The sequence below is a fragment of the Chlamydotis macqueenii genome, chromosome 2 (assembly GCF_036417535.1).
Source record: "Chlamydotis macqueenii isolate bChlMac1 chromosome 2, bChlMac1.mat, whole genome shotgun sequence".
Classification (NCBI taxonomy): Eukaryota; Metazoa; Chordata; class Aves; order Otidiformes; family Otididae; genus Chlamydotis; species Chlamydotis macqueenii.
The window spans coordinates 4,800,951-4,815,673 of record NC_141557.1 but is presented as its reverse complement, the minus strand read 5'-3'; the positions used below and the strand labels follow the sequence as shown (position 1 = coordinate 4,815,673).

Sequence of the window (14,723 nt, the reverse complement as noted above, 5' to 3'; positions counted from 1 at the left end):
GGGTCAGAGCCTGGAATCAGCCAAGAGCCTTCCCCCACCCCTTGGTCTTAACTATGGCTTTGAAGGTCCCTTCCAACCCTAACCATTCTATAATTCTGTGATTTTATGAGAAGAGGCAGAACCAAACCAAGTTATCGGAGAACAATCCCTTCACCCTGTCTTCACATCCTCGTGGTGTGGAGAAAGCTGGGCACTGCAGAAAGCTACACTGCAGCAAGGTTTTACCAGCTTCTCCAGTGCTTCAACCCATAGAATCATGGAATGGTTTGGGTTGGAAGGGACCTATAAAGGCCATCTGGTCCAACCCCCCTGCAAGGAGCAGGGACATCTCCAACCAGATCAGGCTGCTCAGAGCCCCGTCCAACCTGGCCTGGAATGTTTCCAGGGATGGGGCATCCACCACCTCTCTGGGCAACCTGGGACAGTGCTCTACCACCCTCAGTGTAAAAAAATTTTTCCTAATACCTAATCAGAATCTACCTCCCTCTATCTTAAAACCATTACCCCTTGTCCTGTCACAACAGGCCCTCCTGAAATAACTGTCCCCATCTTTCCTGTAGGCCCCCTTGAGGTACTGGAAGGCCGCTCTAAGGTCTCCCCGGAGCCTCCTCTTCTCCAGGCTGAACAGCCCCAGCTCTCTCAGCCTGGCCTCACAGCAGAGGTGCTCCAGCCCTCTGACCATCTTTGTGGCCTCCTCTGGACCCGCTCCAGCAGCTCCATGTCACGAAGCCCCATCTCCCGGATTCAGGAGGTTTCATCACTATTTTTCATCATCTCCTGGTTTTCCAACTTTACCCTGAGTGGGACAGCTTGGCCCCAGCCCCCCTGTTCCAGAAGGTCCCAGAGACCCTCACCTGCAGAGCAGCACGTCAACTTCCACTCTTCCTGAAAGCAGAGGCGGGGGCTCCCCCGCTGCCCAACCGGGACAGCGGGGCCGGGGAAACCCCACCGGCACCGAGCGAGGCTGCGGGAGGGGCTGCGGGATCCCCCCACGCTCGGAGCTGCCCCGCGGGCCGGGCTGGGCTCCATCCCCCCGCTACGGGGACGCCCCCTAGCGGCGCAGCGCGCCACCCCCCCGCCCGTACCGGGGCCGCCCCCGCCACCGCCCCATTGGCCGCGGCGCCGCCGCGCGTCACCGCTTCCTCCCGCTTTTGTGCACCGCCCCGTGCCCCGCTGCTGCCGCCGCGCCGCGCCGAGCGGAGCCGAACCCAGCCGAGCGGAGCCGAACCCAGCCGAGCGGAGCCGACCCGAACCGTGCCGAGCCGAGCCGAACCGAACCGTGCCGAGCCGAGCCAGGCGCTGTGAGCGGGAAGCTCCGCGCCGCCGGGCATGTCCCGCCGCGGGTAGCCAGACCGGTAAGTCTCTCCCCGGGGACGGTAGGTCCCTGCAGCGGCTGCTGGTGGTTTATTTGGCTCTTTTAATTTTTTTTTTTTTAATTGTCTTTTTCGCGGCGGTAACCTAGAGTTTTGCAGCCAGGTCTGGCTTCGGTGTCTTTTTTTTTTTTTTTTTCCCCTTTTCCAGTTTTGCAAGTGGGAGCTTGTCTGGGGCTGGGTTTGGGAAGGCGGGGAGGGGGGGCGAGCAGGGGGTTGGAGCGGCTCCCCACCCCCGTGGGGGGGCCGTGTGCGTGGGTGCTGGACACGGGGAGGACCTGTCCCCGCTTTGGGGATTTACCTTCCCCGCACAGCCCTCGGTTTGCGTTACCGCGCTGGGTTTCGGCTCCGTAACTCCTTTTTCCCAGGTTGGTGCCTGGTGCCATGAGTCAGCCTGGCAGCCTGTCCCTGTCTGACAGCGAAAGCCGGGATCAGACCCGCACAGACCGTCCCGTTTTCGGGGTGCGTTAATTGGGGCAGCGGGTATGGTGCTGGCTACGAATCGCTCGAGTCCCGCTTCCATGGAAAGCGTCGTGTCCGTGCCAAGGAGCTGCGGGAATGCCCGGCTCGTCCTCGCCCTCCAAAGTCCTCCCAGCACGGAGCCTATCCCGAGCGGTGAGGATGAGGCGAGCGCTGAGGAGGAAGGCTCTGCCATGGGCACGAACCCCCGTGGGCGACAAAGCCGGTACTCGCGTGGCGTGAGTGACCGCGTCGGCCGGCGGAGCTGGGAAGCTGGATTTCCACCTGGACGGAGCGAGCGGCTGTGGTGGGGAGCCACGCCACGGTGTTCCGGGAGGATTTGTTCAGCCGATGCCAAACCTCAGCCCTCCACGGCCGGGTGGGAGCGGAGGTGGGAGCCCTGTGCCAACACGAGTGGGTGTGCGCCGGCCGGACGGCTCGCCAGGTCGCGCACGGCGGCCAAGCGCGTCTCTCGCCGGCCCCGACGCGTTTTGGAGAGTGGTTTCCCCCTCGGCTGCTGCTTTTATCCTCCTCTTCAATTCCTGTCTTGTGATCCGGTGGTTTTTTGGAAGTAGACGCGCTCCTGGTTCGCTGCAGGGTCTGCATGCGTTGCCGGTGCACGGATCGAAAATGTGGGCCTCACTTGGGATTTGGAGGCTTTGGATTTGTGTGGAATTTGAGGGATCTCGGGGATTTCCAGGGTCAAACTCTTTCGCTTCTTTGGTGAGCGCGAGCAGTTTGGGGGAATTTCCTTCTGTAGCACCTTGTGAATTTATTTCCATTCCGGCACATGCTGTTTGATGCAGCTCCGTGCAGGATCCACGTCTGGAGCGCAGCTCTTGGAAGCTGTTCCTCAGGTGTGGGGGAGATCCCTGTGTCTTGTGGTACCTGCGTCGGACGGTCCGGTTTCCAGAACCGGAATTTGACACTGGTTATAACCAGGGGTTCAGGGTTTCCCGGGGCATACACACCTCCGCAGCTGGGCACAGCCTTTGCCCTAGGAAGGTTTTGCAGCTTGTAAAAGCTCTTCTGTTGGAGGCAGGACGCGAGGCTGGATGAGCTGCCAGCCTGCTGGGATGTGGAGTTAAAGGCTCTTTTATGCCTTCCCTCTCTAAACTGGTTTTGGTACTGCAGTTTTTTTCCATGGGTCTTAAATCTCCCTCAGAAACCCACAGCTGTGCCCTGTCAACGTGTGCTGGTGAGCGATGCGTTTCTTTTTTCGGAGGCTGTTAGAGCCCATGAGGGAGATGCGTTCACACGAAGGGATGTAGTCTGGATTTTCATCCGGGATGGAGGGACTGCATCGCAAAGAGCCGGAGGTTACGGCAGCCAGAGGACCGCAGTCCTTTCTCCATCCAATGTTGCTGTCGCTTGATGATGCTTCATGGTGTTGGCATGTAGCTTAGACTTGATGCATTTTCTGAGTTTTCCTGTCGGGAAGATGCTGGCGAAGATTGCACGGTGTCTCTGGCTTCCCAGCGGGATGGAGCGTGCTGCCGCGGCACGGAAGGCGATGTGCTTCCAGCCTTGCTCTCCCCAGCTGGATGCGAGGACCAGCGTGAGAGCTGGCAGGATTTTCTGTACTGGTTGACCTGGTCCTGCCGTTGGAGACCTGCTGGTGGAGGCTAGAGGGAAGTGAGTCAGGCTTTGCTGTTAGAAGGGATGTCTTTTATTAGACTGCTCCGTGAACGCGGACTGGCTTCGGAGCGTGCAGCCTGTCTATGCACAGAAGCAGAAAACCTCCGGGCTGAGAATTAGGAGCGAGCGATTGCTCTGAGCTTACCTTGGCTCTTCTAATGGAGGAGATAATCTGAAAGAAAAGGAAAAAGAAAAATAAAAAACTACAGTTCAGCCTGTACGGTTCATCTGGTCTAAGGAAACACGTTTTCTTTCTCTACGAATCTCTGGACTCTTTTAGATCCCGAGATCCAGCGCAGGAGAGGGACACGCATCCCATGCGCCAGCCTTTCTCGGGAGGTGGCCGAGCCCTCGGCAGCCCGGCTCCCGCGGAGGGGAGCTGCGGGCGCCGGGGCTGGGGCTCGCCGATGCCTGACAGCAGCAGGAGGCTGCTGGGCTCAGTCCCTTCCCCTCCCTTCTCCGCGCGTAGTGCAGGCCAAGTGCAGCGTGCGCAGAAATGCGCAGAATGTCAGCTGTGCACCGGGGAGATGGAAAATGCATTACGGAGCCCTAAGAAGAGGAATATGGAATTCAACTTTTTTTTTTTTAATTTCCTCAGACACTCTTCAGAAAAGCTAAAAATGGCTCACAGATCCTGAACCTGGCAGGTTCATTCTCGGTCCTCAGACTTTCTTTATTTTCCTGTTGAAATTCCACAAGGGAAATGAGTGACCAGGCTTTTTTTTTTGGCGGGGTGCACGCTGTGTTAGGACCACGTCTGCCTTTGAGTGTGATACGAGATGCAGAGGTACCGAATATCATCTCGGTTGTACCCGAAACATGCTGTCTCTGCGGGCTTACCCTGTACCCCGCGCGGCGTGAGCCTTCGTCTGATGTGGTGAATGCTGCGGTGAGCATCGGAGGGACAAGACGAGGGCTTTTCTGTCTGTGAAGGTGCGAGTGAGCACGTGTGAGCATGGATAGGTGAGCGTTTTTCTTTGTTTTCTCTCTGTCCTCGCAGCTCTGATGTGGTCTGGTGAAGTAATCTGCCCGTTAGTCACTAAAATGGCACCGGTGTCTGACTGAATCGGTCTGTCCTAGCTCATCTGTAATGAGGCAAGAAAGAAAAAGCAAAGATCTCCTTTAAAACAGATGCTCTTCAAAGCCGCTATGCCCTGCAGAAGACTGGTTAAATGGGAAGGGAGAGCAAGAGAAGAAATGTAGCAGGGCTGGCGCGGAGTTTTGGGGCTGCAGGCTGGGGGTACACGGCTCCCTGCTCTCTTTCAGCGTTGGGGCTGTTGGTCCAGGAGCTTTCCCTGGAGCCGCAGGGCTTGGGGCCAAGCTGAGCCCGGGATGGTGGAAGATGCAGCGTCGGCATGGTCTGCGGTGGGGACCTATGGAGGAGTTTGGCCCAAAGCCGGCTCGCGCGGTGCCGCAGTGGTTGCGGTGGAAGGGTTCAGCGAGCTGAGGGCATGTGGGTTCATGGTTGAGCCCTGCGGCTGCTCGCAGCTCTTCCCCCTGCTTCCCTCTCTCTGTGACCTGGGGTGGGGACACGCTGTTCCATGTCATTGCTGTGTCCGGTCTCAGCTTATGTTCCCAGAGCGCTTGGGATGACAGCATTTGACCTGGACTTTCTGAGGCTTTTAGAAGTGAAAAGTATACCCGTACCCCCCAAAAGTGGAGGATTCATCTCCCCAACATGCCTTCCTCAAACTTTTTCCTACCCTGGGAGATCCAAGGGACTCTGAATTTAATGAGAATCCATAGTAGGTTGGAGCCTGTCCTGCTCTCCTGAGTTAAAACCCAGGTTGGCTACCATTTTATGCAGAACTAATTGTCACTTCCGCGACACTCCCCTAATTTTCTACTCTCCACTCTGCAAGATGATCTGGGGCAGCCCAGGAAGGACAAGCCCCACGGCAATGAAACCCCAGGTGGAGCTGAGCCAGGGTTTGGCTTGGCACCGTAGAAGCTGCACGGAACAAAGTCCGGTTGGCAATGAGTGCCGTGTGCCGTGCCCGGCAGCACGGGCCGGATCCTGGAAGGAGCCGGCTGAGCTATCGCGTGGGTTGCTGTGTAAACAGCCTGTGTGTGGGCCAGGTCCTCGGAGGGGGTGGAAGGATGGGTTGAGTGTTCAGGTAGTGATTAAACACCAAATTGCTTGAAAAAATAGCCCTAGGTGGGTGGGTTAGGGGTGCTCTGCAAACCTACTGTGGCCAGAAGCTTGCGTGCTAAATACCAAAAAGTCATCTGATTGATAGCTAGATGATTCAGAGGAGAAAAGATTCTGCTTTGGGAAAGTCACTTGTGAGAGAAGTCTTTGTGAAGGAGGTAGGAATATCTCAAATCCAACTCTGCTAAAGGGTGTTTGTGGCCTCTGCAATGCTTTCATAGAATCTTTAAGGTTGGAAAAGACCTCCAAGATCATCAAGTCCAATCATCAACCTAACACCATGTCCACTAAACCGAGTCCTGAAGTGCCACATCTACACCTTTTTTGAACACCTCCAGCGATGGTGACTCCACCACTTCCTTGGGCAGCCTGTTCCAGTGCCTGAGCTTTGAGTGCTCCTGCACTACTAAGACTGTCCTGGAGCGATTGCGTTTGTCTTGTCCACGTGAAAGTGTTTCTTGCACAGCGACTTCCAAGTGCTCACAGATCCTCAAGGAACTACTGAAGGTTTTACACGTGACGGTTGTTAGCCCAAACGTCTCGTGCAAAAGTGAACCCTACAAGTTCTTCTGCTGTCGTCTCGGTGTGGAGGTTCAGAAGAAGATGCTGCTTCTTTGGGATGTCTGTTGAGGTCTGTCTTTGAGGTTGTCCTTGTCTTCCAGTCCTGAAGTGGCCATGCAGTTGGACTAGATGTTCATTGTAGGTCCCTTCCAGCTGAACTACTCTATTTTATATATGTAGGTGGAAGTCTGTCGTGATGCGGATGGTGCGTTATTGGATTGCTTAGCGCTTTTGTGCTACAACCTCTTTGGTTTCTTGTGGCTGAGCAGAGGTCAGATCATCGTAGGCTAGTTGTAATCTGGAAATCGTGCAGCACCCTCCATGATAAGAGCAAAAAAAAAAAAATCTAGCAGAGATTGAACCTCTTTACAGTAAGCTGTTTGCACTTTTTGCTCTGCAAGGTGTCAGCAGTGATGCCTTATCCCAAGGCGTGGGGACCCTGTAGAAGGGTGGTGGACACAGAGTGATGGGCACATTGCTCAATAATGGGGAAATCTCGTCTCTGCTCCAGGTTGAAGGGTTGGGACATCCCCTGAATGCTGTGATAAGGAAGGCTTGGTCAGGGAAAATAGTTTGGGAGAAAGTGTAGGCTGAGGTCCACTTACAGCTGGTGGTGGAGGTGAACGGAGGAAAGGCGTTATGCGTGGAAACTCTGTTTGAAATACCCTCTTCCTTTCAGCCTCTCACCTCTTCCTCTCTGCCCGTACCCAGGGAGTACCCTGGTGGGGACTGTCCCTTTTTTGCATGCTAGGTCAGTGCAGCGTCATGGCAAAGGGCGGCTGATAGAGTTGTCTGTAGCTGGGTGATGCTGGTGGGCTGATAACTCAGCCTGGTGTCCGCAGCAGAAATAGCGCGGTCGCTGTGGAAGTGGGCGGCGGGAGGAAGGTGTGTGGGCTGACCAGTCCGGGAGTGTGTAAGCGATGAATAACTGGTACTTGAAATCAGAGATCACAGATTTGGGCTTGTTTCCATTGAGGTTGGTCAACACATTGATGTAGCGTGGAGCTGTGGGCTTGTTTTGCTGAGCTGGTGAAGCGTTCTTCAGTAAAGATGCCAGCCTGGGCCAGGTTCCTGGAAAGCTTTCCTTGCTGATGCAAGGTCCTCACACTGCAGCCTTGATGCCTTCTGTTTGCCTTTCAGCACAAAACTGCAGCGCTGATCCCGCTGCTGCAATCCTGCTGCTGGCTTCCTGCTTGGAGAGTGGCTTTTGGGAAACCCGAGCACCCGGTTAATAAACCGGTGGAATGCGTTTGCTGCTCCTTGGTCTTAGTCCCTCGGTGCCGGTGCTAACAGAGCAGCAAGAGTCATTAGAGAAATATGCAAGATATTTCAGTTATTTCTCTTTGGATGGTGCTGGTGGCAAGTAAAAGAGATAAACAGAGACTGTATTGAGCTGTGCTTAGCTCATTGCATCACTGGTTTTATTGGAAGGTTCAAGGTCCGGCTCTGAACGTCGTTGCTGCCTGGGATAAACGAAGCGGCAGGGTGCATTTGAGCTGCTCCCGAGCTGTGCCGTGCTTTGCCAGAGGGAAAAGGGTAGGGAAAGTGTCCTTTTAGTGCTCTTGCTGTGGTGGTGGCCACGGGGGGCCGATTGCAGTGCCTTGGAAGAATCGTGATGGAAGAAGTCCCGTCACGCTCCTTTCTTGGGTTTGCACTGGCAGACTCTGCGTTTGGCTTCTGTTAACCTCCGGGAGCTGCTCCTCTGATGGTGGCAGCCAAGGGAAGCCCCGCTGACGTCTCCAGTTGCAGCCTTCTGGGTGTTGAGGCTTGGAGGGGACCATCAGGGCTGCCTGCATGTGGGACCACACAGCCTGGCGCTCTCTTTCACTCTCAATTTTCTGCTAGGATGGTTCACGCTGGCTTCACTGGCTGGGAGGATCTCCTTCACTGGTGGCCTGGGCTGATGTCTGCTTGCTTCTCTTCTTGTGATACGGTCACTTTTGGCTGTGCTACCCGGGGAGTAGGAAGTGCTCCTGGACGCTGCCTTGAGTCATGGGTGGCTCCAACAAAAGGGCAGCTGTGTTGTTTTCTGCATAGCCTGATGATGATCTCGGTGTGAAGACTGGCTTGGCTTCACCTCGCTTGGCTGAAAAGATCTCTCGAGCGTGAAGGATTTGAGGAACCATGCCCACTCTTGCCTGTTTTTGTTTGAGGTGGGGATGCTTGCTGGGGCTCTCCACGATGCTTTCCCCAAGGCGCTGCACTCTTAAAAATGTGCATGATCTGTGTCACCTAGCCGATGACTCAAGAAAAAGAGAGAAAATGCTTAATCACTGCAATTTTTCAGCAACTTCACCTACAGCATCGCCAGTGTGACTAACATCTGGTGCATGCCCGGTCAGCTTTGGGATGGGGCTGTAAGGGGTGAGGATGTGTTTTCTGTTTGTGGTTTGCATCGTAGGAGGTGAGGCCAAACAGTTGGCTTTTGGATCCAGCAGAAAAGGTGCTGGAGATTGTAACTGTCCTCGTGTCCAGAGGGAAAGGTGGGGGTGAGCTGGTTCCAGTCTTGGTCTATATCCAGGAAATCCTGTGCAGGAGAACTTCCCTTTCAGGAAGCTGGCTGGGCTGTCACAGGGAGGTGGCGTGGCACGCTGCACTTTCATCCTGGACCACCACAGAGTCCCAGAGCTGCTGGGGACTTGGATGAGATGAGACAAGACTTCCAGTCCCCGGTTCATCGTTACATGGGAAGCTGATTTGCCTTTCACAGTGTGCATTGCCAGAGAGGTGTGGTTTGGTATCCCACCTCTGCTGGAGCTTCTGGGGCGGTGGTGGCCGTGTGTTTGCTGTCACCAAGAGGTGATGAAGGTGGGAGGTGGTTGTGGAAGAACACAGGATGTGTTGAAAAGGGGGAACCTCCCACCTCCCTGACCTATCTTGGACTGGATTTCCAAAACTTCAACCCTGGGTTTTGATGGATGATGGCTGTGGACAGGTGTTGTTGAAGGGCCCAAGGCTACATCATTGAACACCATTGTCCCTGTGGCTGTGTTCAGGAGTGTCACCGAGGGCTTGGAGTGATGCCTCCCTCACCCAGAGAGGGTGGTATGGAAATGGTATATATAGTACATATTTTGAAAGTCTGCTTTTCCCTTTGCGGTGCTTGGAGAAATTGCATGCACGTTTGTTGCATGAGTCTTGAGGTGGTGGGAGACACCGTGGTGTTCTATGTAACTGCAGGTTGGCGTCCTTCTGGATGCTTGCAGTCCTTGAGAAATGAGAAGGGCAGGCAATTTGGTCAGGGACTGGTGAAAGCTGAAGTGTGTCTCCCATGCACCTGCGTGGATATGTGCGTCGAGTCCTGTGTGCGTGGGCTGTGCAGTCACCACAGACCCCTGGTTGGAAGGGCTCTGGTGGATGAAGCGTCCTGCAATTCTTGCTACAAGCGTGCATGCCCCACCGTTGGCTTTTGGGCCGGCAGGCAGCAGGTCTACCTGCCCTGGCTCATGGGAAGAGCATGGGTAAGGGATTTCCACCTTCTTGCTAATCCTTGCCTCGCTCCATGGCTTCCCCCTCCATCCGCTGCCCATAGCGGGCATCTCTCCTGGCTCTGAGCCTGGGCTGGGAGGCGGAGTGCGAGAAACACCCCGGCCACGCAGTGATCGGGACCACGGGGGATCCCGGCTGCTGAACGCTTCACTAAATCCTTTGTGGCGTGTCTTACCAAACCTCCCGCCAGGTAAACTTGCTGTGAGGCTCTATTTTGGGGCCGTCTCTGACGTAACCCATCAAGAAACGGTCTGCTCTTTGACTTACTGCTGGAAGCCAGGTTGTGGATGGATGACCAGTTGCTTACCTAGCATTACCAAAGCAACGAGTTGTTGCTTTCCGTGACTCATGAAAATGCACTGGAGGCTCTCTTAAGAATGGCTGAGATCATTTTTTTTGGCTGGATTTGTGCATCTGGTTTCCTTAGCAAATAGCAGTGGGGGTGGAGGGAGGGGGATTTCCAAACTCATTTCTTTGTATGTGCGATCTGGATTTCTGAGCTCGCCTAGTAAAATACTTAGGGAAAAAAGACCTGTGACTTCCATGTCTGTTTAGTTTTCCTAGCTTGTCTTATTTATTCCTGTTTTGCTGTAAAAAGAGGAAAGGTACTAATAACATTACAGAGCCACATGCTGTATTTTGCCTCTTAAATAAGCAAGCATAGAAACACTATGGGTGGCATTTGTCTTTTAAAGCAAATCCTTCTGGGGAAGGAGAAGGAATTACAGCGAAAATTCTGCAAACGAAACCGTAATTGCATCAAGTTTGTTTTTTTTTTTTTTGTAGATAGTGTTTGCTCTAATAGAGGACTGATTCTGTAGTGATGCAGCAAGGCAGAGTATTAGCAAGAGGTGTTTTAGTGTTTGGTTAATCTTTTTTTTTTTTTAAATAAAAAAACAATTTATTTGCAGATCTTTCATTCACTTTCTGGTTTTGTCTGCTCAGTCTGAAGGCAGCAGCACTCGTATCCCTGAGAACCAGGCACTGCAAGGGGAGCGTTAACCAGAGGAGAATCAGAGCGGCGAGAGCTGCGTGGTAACTTCGGGTAGCAGGAGGTCCTCAAGCGTTCTGCAGCCCCTGCAATATCCTTCCCAAATCTGGCCGCTGAGACCTGCGGGCACCCGAGAGCAGGCAGAGGAGGGGAAATCCTCCGTAGGTAGGATTGTGTGAATGAGGAGATATGTGGAGCGGTAAATTCGATGCGCTGGTGCTTTGCAGGTGGTGGAAAGAGCGAGGGTTAGGCTTGGTAAACGCTGTAAGCAGCAGCGTTAGCCGAGTTCAGGAATTTGACAGATGTGGGCCCACCTCTCGCGCCGTGCACGTTCTCTGCCGGCGCTTGGCCGCGGTTAAATTCCGTAGCTGGGGCAGGCAGAAGCCTGTCCCGGTGCGCTGCGGGAATGGGTCAGAGCTGCCCGGGGGCCGCAGAGGGGCAGCAGGTCTGGCCTGGGAACAGCAGGGAACACAGAAGCGTAATGGCCCGGCTGTTGGCCAGGGGTGAGCGGGAACAATGTGCCTGGACAGGTTTGTGCTCACTTCCTCGTAATCTCAAAGATGAGATAATACAGCAACCCTGCGACGTTTGCCAGCGAGAACAGCGAGGCTTCCTTTTTCTGCCCCGTGCGTGTCCGGCAAAGCAGGAGCAGCTGGCTTGCTGTCGTCTCTGGCTGCGTGGCTGATGAAAAGCAAACCCTTCTCGCTTGAGGAGCGACACAGTTGAGCTCACATCGGGGTGATGGACGCTACTCCTTGGGCTTGGCTCTAGGGTTCCTGCCTGTGCAAGCACCCAGCACCCAAAGCTCCTCTGCGGGTCATGAATTCTGAGGTCCTTCCCGTTCTCCTCCTCTGAATTTCTCTGCATCTTAGTTAATTAACTTTGGGCAGAGTGGGTAAAGACCACTGGTTTAATCAGAAGTGTAGTGTTTATCCCCTTTTTCCACGGATAAAATGTATTCAGTGCATAGCATAGCACACCCCAGATCCAAGCTGTCTAGATCTTAATAGTTTTCTTCCATGCAAAAAAAAAAAAAAAGACAATAAATGTGATCTACAGTCTTCTCTTTGTGGTGCTTGTGGATATTTCAATTCCCTGCTCCTGAGCGGTGGCCGACTGCAGCCCACGTGCCCGTAGTGGCACAGCAGCCCCAGGGCTCGGCAGCAGCACGGGATGAGCTCCCTGAGAGCCAACAAAGGCTTTTTCAGAAGGTCACGTCCTTATTTACAGACTGCTTATTACCATAAAGTATTTCTGCTGGGCAAGACGCACCAGCGGCTGGAAATCCGGTAGTTCTGGTGAGCAGAGGGTGCCAGCAGATGAGCTGGCGTAGCTGACTTCCAGGGCTTTATCCTGCTTGATGCTGGATAAAATAAGTGGAAGCAAAATTTGGCCAGCTGTTCTGCCTTTTTTTTTTTTTTTTTAAACTGCTGCTCCTTCATATTGTCTCCCAGTGCATAATGCTCTTTTGACTAGGGAGGCCAGCATCAAGGTACCTCAAAGAGGCTACCTACTTTCTAGGCAGATGTTGCTATGAAAGCTGTATTTTCTCCTCTGTAACGTACAGATGGGGATGTTGGACATCCCCCACCCAGTCTAAGGTGTATACACCAGCATATGGTGTTAGGGGAAAAGAATCCTGGATCGTAGAATCATAAAATGGTTTGGATTGGAAGATGAAAGATCCTCTGGTTCCAGCCCACCTACCATGAGCAGGGACATCTTCCACCACACAAGGCTCAAAGCCCCATCCAACCTGTCCTTGAAGATTTCCAGGGATGAGGCATCCACAGCTTCTCTGGGCAACCTGTGCCAGTGCCTCACCACCCTCATAGTGAAGGGTCACATTATTTCCTCCAAAAAATGAATAATTACATATAAAATGGTGACTTTTTTTTAAAATAATATTTTCTATTTCTTTTTGTTTTAGCGTTTCAAAGTTTATGGCTTATACTTCTTTCTTCATCTTTTGACATCTAGAAGTACTTCTTCTTAACAAAAAAAGGGAAGTGTGGATTCTGATGTAATCATGTGACTCCAGGAACCGGATACTTATGAAAAACACTGAATCCCGTGAGAATTGGCAACGCTCAGGGTCATCCTGTGATCCAGCAGCTGAACTAGAAAACGAAGCAAAACCTTCTGCTCCTGACTCCCTTTCCAGCATTGCTTCCCCGTCCCTCGATGTCTGTCTTGTTGCAAGAGATGTAGATTGCATGACTTTTGAGTTTTTCATGGGGTGTGTTGTTTTTTTTTTAATAATTTCTATGGTAAAAGGGTTTTTCCTTGCAGATCTGTGATCCTGAGGCTCTCAATGGATTATGTGTGAGGATGGTCTCTTGTAGAAGCTTTGCGTGTTGGCGCGTGCTTTGCTTGGACACGCTTTGGTGATGCTGGAGGAGTGCAGCTGCTGGACCTTTCTTTGCTTGACCGCACTTCTTTTGCATTTTAAACCTAAGAGAGGGCCGTGCTGCTGATAGCGGCCTGAATCAATGCCAATGCAAGTTGTGTGTAAGCTTTTAGTACTTAAGGGGGCTTATAAGAAAGATGGGGACAGACTTTTTGCCAGGGCTTGTTAGGACAAGGGGTGATGGTTTTAAACTAAAAGAGGGTACATTTAGACTGGGTATAAGGAAGAAATTTTTTATAATGAGGGTGGTGGAACACTGGCAGATGTTGCCCAGAGAGGTGGTGGATGCCCCATCCCTGGAAACATTCCAGGCCAGGCTGGACGGGGCTCTGAGCAACCTGATCTGGTTGGAGATGTCCCTGCTCCTTGCAGGGGAGTTGGACTGGATGGCCTTTTGAAGGTCCCATCCGACCCAAACTGTTCTACATTAGATTCTCTTCTCCCTGAACCCTTTTGTTCCTTGCATTTCCCTTTCTGAGGTGGCTGGGGTTTTTCTGAGCTGTTTTCTGACAGTCTGTTGCAGGACCCTTGACCTGGCTGGTTGATGGAGGGCATCCTCCTGCCTGTTCTCTTGCCAACCTGCTTTCTGCAAAAAAGTAAACTGAGTGCCTCTCCATGACGGACAGGGTTAGGTTTAAATGTTCAGAGAAGCACAAGTACTCAGATAACACAGAAATGAAGTTCCTGCTCTGCTTATGGCTGCCAGGACAGAAATTTTGGGACTTGCTTGGGTTCCTCAGAGCCAAAAGCCAGGCAAATGCAAGTCCTCCTTTGCTTAACATGTCCTTGGCTACGTCCTGCAAGCACGAGTGAAATAACAGCCGGAAAGCAAAATGTCTTCAGAGGGCAACGTTCTCCCAGTATAAGCAGGCAAGCAAGGCCAGCGTGTTTCTTTACAACGTGGGAGATATTTATCCCGTGACTAAGCAGAAAAGTTAGGAGATGGAAAAGGTCCTGTTAGATCATCTCGTCCACCTCCCTGCTGGCGTGCAGTTCTGCTCCCTGGTGTCCATTTATTAAAAGGCTGTCAGGCAGACAGGAGGAGTTTACTCAGGGTGCTGTGGAAGAGGAGCAGCCAGCCTGTGCAGGTGAGGGACTCCGCGCGCGCGTGACTCCACTTACACATGCACACGCTGCTTGGAGCGATAGGGTTTTGTAGCAAAAGGGCCAGAAGCTCCAGACTCCACGTTCTCTGCATGCTTGGAGCCTTCCCGTTGACTTGATGGGACGGAGTTTGTGCAGGCGTCAGCTCATCTTTTTTTAACATTCTAGGAATAAGCTAATTTTACTTTATATTTATGATGAAGTAGGTGGTTTGAGAACTAATAGTAAAAGAGGGGGGAAAAAAAAATAGAAGCCTTTTGGTAAGGAGAGGTCAGCCAGCCAGACATCTGCACGGCTGGCCTGGGCTCGGTTGGCCGTGATCCGCAACAGCGGTGCGTGAAGACTCCCGGAGGAGACGTCAGAAAGGTGCAGGTGGAAATGCTATTGCTATGACAAACAGCTCAGTGCTGGAGTTTCAGGCCTGAGCTTGACGACCATCAACATTGCTTCGTTTATTGCCCTCGGTAACCATAGCACAGCCTCGTGCACGTGGTCTTTTTTTTTTTTTTTTTTTTCATTTCACGCTGCCCGATTTCTTTTGCGGCTCAG

General features: G+C 52.8%; 1 protein-coding gene across 1 annotated transcript in view; it reads left to right on the top strand.

Annotated features, from left to right (window-relative positions):
• The first annotated feature begins 1,219 nt into the window (after positions 1–1,219).
• LOC104487253 (mitogen-activated protein kinase kinase kinase 3-like) overlaps positions 1,220–14,723 on the top strand; it is an 81,312-nt gene continuing 67,808 nt past the window's right edge. The window contains exon 1 of the mRNA XM_086742220.1: positions 1,220–1,355. The gene's annotated coding sequence lies outside the window, so the exon portion shown is untranslated. The remainder of the gene's footprint in view (positions 1,356–14,723) is intronic.